The 5,760-nt window shown below is 33.2% G+C and overlaps 1 long non-coding RNA gene across 1 annotated transcript; it reads left to right on the forward strand.

The window, feature by feature from the left end:
- The first annotated feature begins 3,913 nt into the window (after positions 1 to 3,913).
- LOC136068365 (uncharacterized) lies at positions 3,914 to 5,752 on the forward strand. The gene is made up of 4 exons (XR_010629722.1): positions 3,914 to 4,772; positions 4,998 to 5,082; positions 5,166 to 5,231; positions 5,558 to 5,752. It is a non-coding gene; the product is annotated as an uncharacterized LOC136068365 (long non-coding RNA).
- The last annotated feature ends 8 nt before the right edge of the window (positions 5,753 to 5,760 follow it).

Consider the following 5,760-nt stretch of genomic DNA (forward strand, 5'->3'; position numbering starts at 1 on the left):
TGAAGATTTCTCGGGAAAGTGACTGCCAGATTTTCTCGGGAACAACAACAATATCTTTCCGGTGAGGGATTTTCCATGCCGCCGCTGGCACGGAAGCCGAGGCCGATGATGCCTATGTCAGAGAGGAAGACTGATGGGTTTTTTTGTGCTTTCATATGGTTTAGACGGTTGATTTTTCATTTTTTTGTGCTTTCATATGCTTTAGACTAATGGGTTTTTTTGTGCTTTCATATGCTTTAGACTTTTGGGTTTTTTATTTTTTTTTTTTTTTTTTTTTTGGATTCTGATTTGTTTGAATTGAATTGTGAGTTCTAATTGATTTGGTTCTTTTTTGTAATGAAAAACTTCTTCTTGGATTTTCTTTGGTCTCTTGCCTTTTGGAATTTCCTGGTTTTTGAATGTTATTGATTTTTATTAACTAGACTTTTAAAATTTGTATAAATTTTTATTAACTGGGATTTGTCTATTTCTTGAAGGGATTCTCCTGTGCACTTTTGTGTGGTTGAGTTCCTCTTTTTTTGCAAGAAAACTTTTTACGTATCACAAAAATATAAATCCTATTAATAATCATGTGTCTTCTGTATTGTTCTAATTAATATTGTTATCCTCATACTTAACTGACTTATTTTTTTGAGAAAATTTTGCAGTTTGACTGTAGTTGGCAAGTAATACGGAGTTGTCTTATGCATGGGTTACCAATGTTCAGATCAGTAACTGCAGTTGTAAGTTTTGTTTATGGATTCTTCTTTCGCATTGTCAATATAGCTGTTGTAAGTTCTCTATGTACAATCTTCTTTGTATGGTTCTATTTTGTCATTGGAAAATTTAATTGATTATTTGGTTAACACCAAATTGAACAATGTTGTTCTTGCAGAGGACATGCATATTCCCATGTAAGCTTCTGTCTTTTTCTTTTTAGGTTACTAGGTTTTTCATTGATTTACTAATCTTGCTCACGTTTTATAAACACTAGAATGTGCTCTGCCCTGTTTTGTCCCTGATATTTGATTTCTAATATGTGTAACATATTAGATTGCGGTTAAAAGGAATGCTATTCAATATATTTACTACAGATGTGTCTTCAAAATGGTGTAGTTTCTTCATCTCTCTTTATTTGATTACCGTTTAAGTACCCCAGTTTGATATTTTACAATTTTGTGTCTGATATTTGACTAATAATGAGGTCTGTTGTCAATTCTATTATGACTGAGAATGTAGGCAAAAACAGACTTATTATGATTTCAAGTTGCATTTGTTTTATAATTAGATTTAGATTTAGATCTCTTGGTTTTGGTTTTCATTCATGGTTTCAGGTTATAATGTAACAATTGATAATTATTTATGGTCGATTCTTATTATGATAATTAAACTTTTGTAGAAATATAATATTAAAATAAGCAAACTTATTTGACCCCTATTAGGTCACTTGGACTCTTTGTGGTCAATGATTGATGGCAACTGGCAGGCCAAGTGTTGGCTGGTAGCCAATGGTTGGCAACGGGCATGTAATGATGGCCTGCTTGGAATCAGGTGGACCATGTGACAGTTGGTGGTCAGTGGTTGGTGGCACTAATGGTTGGCAGCTGGCGGCCAATGGGCGCCTAAGTATGGCATGGAGTACATTTCTCGACTTAATGTGACTTTCTTTAATATGGATGCTTAATGGTGCCATTGTTAATATCTCTATATGAATGATACCTATTTTTAATTTTATTGTTATTTGTTATGTAATGAGTTCCATGTATTGTGTCACTTTATGATGAATTAGAGTATAGTAGTCTATATAAACCAAGTATGTACCCCAAGAAAGGGGGATTATTTTGTTTCTTCTGAAATTGAGTCCATGGTTTGGTGCCGACTCCAGCCAGCCCTAAGTGTTGACTTCTAGTGTTTTTTTTCCTCGCTTGGTGCTATCCAAGCAAGCCTAGGTACTGACTGTTCTCCATGTTAGGAACCTATGAGAAGTAGCTTGACTTAATGCATATGATCCAGCTAGTGCATCATGTATGCAGCACTAGTAAGCATGAGTAAGTAAAGTTTTGTATCAGTAAGCACCAGTAACAACAACAGTGCAGCATTAACACTTGGTACTAGACACCAGCAGCTTATTATAAGAGGTAGTTTATTAGTAAAGTTTTGTATCATCTTTGTAATTGAAGGTTAGAATCACGTGCTTGTTAATTGATTGTGTCATGTGCTTAATTGTTGATTAATTAGAAGCCATATGCTTAACAGTTAATTGTTGAAATTTTTTTCACATTAGATAAAGAATAGAGATCCTCTTAAACTAGGGTTTGTCTATAATATCATGCTTTTTGTTTGTATCAATATTCATATTTTGTTACTCATATGCTCCTTCTTACAAATGTTAAGCTCATCAATCTTTTGTTTTTTTCATAAGCCTTTGGTCATGTTTGTTGTCATATTGCATTAGCGACTACTTTCTCAGTCTACAAGTAATTATGCAGAGCAGCTTCTCTTTTGTTTCATGAGTTTTGATGAAACGCTTGTTATTAAATCCCCAGGTAAAATAGTCTAACAGTTCACTTGTGTGGGACTTGTAATGCTAGGCTAATACATGTCTACAGCTGGCTGATAGAACACAAATTTTGCTGAAGCTCTGGACCATGCATGGTTTTTGGTAACAGTATGCACATATTGGTATATAATCTTGGCTTACCTTAAAAAAAACATATAATCTATGTACATGACTAGAAATATTCGTATCATTCATTAATTTTTGGTAAGCATACCACCTAGTTTCACCAATGGGCTCTAGCTTGATTAGCACTTCTTCTCCCTCAATAGTGGGACAAAGGTTGTGGATTTAAAACTCACATGATGTGGCTTTCCAATAAAAAAAACTAATTTAGAATGATGATGAAATGCTTCTGCTTTGTCGTTACTAATTTCAAAATGGCAACGTAAAACCCCTTTTCCTTGATATCGTCTTTAATTAGCCTCCTTCCCATAAAAATTTATCATTTATGTTTCCTCTACTTATTATTGATACTGTCCTAGTTAAACTCTGATTTTCTTATCATTCCTAGACTTCTATGATTCTCTTATTTTGAAGTTTCTTTTGTAGTTTTTAATTTATATTAGTTTTGTTGTACTTGCCTTTTGTAGAGAACTAACCTCAGCTGAAATTGATGATATTTAGCTCAAGTGGAGTAGCTTGCTGCTTGCTCTTCTTGCCTGCCATATGTCTTTGAATGGATATTATTAATCAAATGTATGTTGCATTCCTTCACATTGTAGCAGGGTGATCAATTTAATGTAGATTAATTGATAGGATTAAATTTCAAACTTGTCTGAATTGGAGCAGCAAACTGGCGAGCCAATTGAGCCTATTACTATATATCCTCTGTCTATGGAGTGGTTTATTTTGGGCCTATTACTATATATCCTCTATTTATTATTCAGAGATGAAAGTAAAATTACATCTTTTCTTCTATTACTTTGGCATAACTAGCACCAACAAGAAATTCAGGTAAGCTTTGTTTTCCTTCCTCACCAAGCATGTGGATGGTCTTACATTTGATGTGAATTGGTCTTGGTTTGGGTTGATATTCCAAGTACCTTGCATAATGTCACATTTTAAAACTGTTTTATGTAATCCCTCTTTCTGTGTATGATTTTTTGTCTTTTGCATGCGACTTTCCCTCTCTTTCTGACTGAGTATATCTGTTTAATTTGTACAGGTATCTTTGAGTTTTATGAATCTTTGACCGAGTATTTGACGAATTCGCAATTTTTAATTTTTTAGTTATTATAGAATATAATCATGAGACTTTTGGTTTCCTAGTCGTTTTTGGCTCTTTCTTTACTTCCAACCACTTATATAGGCCTTTTCTTATTCTTTTTCCTTCTCATCGTTGTCCACTTGTCCTGCAAGAATGGGTTTTAAAAAAAAAGGGCACAGTTCATAATTTTTGTTGTTGGGGTGGGGGAGTTCTTTTCTTGTGCTAAAATGTTATTTCTAATATATGCTTCATAACACTTCTATTGTGTGTGTACTTAAATCTGTGTATCCAACTACACTACAAGCATTGGCTTATTATAAAGGTATTTCTCTTGGTTCCTTTTTAAAAGTTTCCTTTATATAAACTCCCCACATATTTGTATATCTTAAAATCTATTACACAAATAATTATTTTACTCATTGCATCATTAATAACTGATGGTTATTGCATCATCACATGTTTGTTTGAAGACTGACTTTAAAGTCAAAGAAGTACGAAAGAATTCAGGGATTGATTGGATCAGATTTTTTGTGTTAGCCAATTAGAAATTACAGATTAATTTTTTTTTCCTGCCTGAATAATAACTAAAGACTTGAGGATGCCATCATTTTTTAACCCTTTTTTTTTTTTTTTTTCAAATAATGTTAATTTTAGAGCAACACTGTGCTCAAAAGTATAAGAACTTTTAGCTTTCTATGTGGTTGATATTTTAGCTCTTTCTCTACCTCCTAAGCCTTAGTCCTTGCTTCTTTTGACTGTGGAGTCCCATGTGAACTTGAGGCAGTATTACACATGTTCTTTTTTAAACATACAGTTTGGAATCTGATGGCATATTTAACCACTTCAGGTGTTTCACTTTTTATTCAGAACCAAACACCAATAATCTGTTCTTGTTTGGTGAGGTTTTGTTATTTTGGAGAACTTATCAGTTATTTGATGTCTCACACATTATGGATTAAGGCAAGGAACAAACGGAACTTAAAATTCAGACCTTGTTCAAATTGTGCCAAATTTGTAAACTCAGAGGTAATCATTTTTTCTTTTCTTATTCTTCATTTAGGAATTCTCTTTATATTCTGTGTTCTTACTGTATTTCCAAAGGAGTTTAGATGAGTGTGTGATTTCTTCACATATATGGAGAAGGAAAGGATAATGTAACTTTTAGATTTTCTACTATTGACAATTTACATTTTTGTACCTAAAAATTAGTTAAGAAGGTGATGTATATGGTTGCTTTGCTGATAATTACAGATATGTAGAAAATATTTTTAGCACTTGAGGGAGTAGCATACCAACCTAACAGTCAAAACACTGCAAGACTTTGCTAATTATTAAGGTATTATGTTCAGTCCCAATCTTCTGTAGACTTTAAGGTGATGTATTTTGATTTTTCTAATTAGTTGGATTTATCTTTATCAGATTTGAAAGACAAATTTCGAGCATCAACATTGGGATTGGAATAATTGGCACCGACAAGAAATTTGGGTAAGCTTTTTTTTCCTTCCTCACTAAGCTTGTGGATGGTCTTACACTTGATGTGAATTGGTCTTGGTTTGGGTTGATATTCCAAATACCTTGCATAAATGTCACATTTATAAACTGTTTTTCAAGAGGATATAAACTGGTCATGTGATTGCATTTTTTAAGATTTTTGGGAGAATGTGTCTACATCACCATTCTCCATATGGCATGCTACTCACAGTTCCTTTGTTTTGAAGTTTATTCACTGAAGCTGAAAGTTCAATACTGGTGTCTGGGTAGCTTTGGTCTATGCATGTTCATGAGATGGCATTTATTTTTCTGTGTGCCAGGTCTTGAAGAATTGTGGCGGAAAAACGTACCTGTGATCAACTGATCACAGTTTGTAACCCGGGTAAAATAGTCTAACAGTTCACTTGCGTGGGACTTATAATTCTAGGCTAATACATATATAAATGAAACCAATTACTTAGCAATATAGTTAAATGAAACAAATAATTTTATGGATTATACATAAGCATACTCTTTTTTTTTT

Source organism: Quercus suber, unplaced genomic scaffold (genome assembly GCF_002906115.3).
Source record: "Quercus suber isolate HL8 unplaced genomic scaffold, Cork oak 2.0 scaffold_111, whole genome shotgun sequence".
NCBI classification, from domain to species: domain Eukaryota; kingdom Viridiplantae; phylum Streptophyta; class Magnoliopsida; order Fagales; family Fagaceae; genus Quercus; species Quercus suber.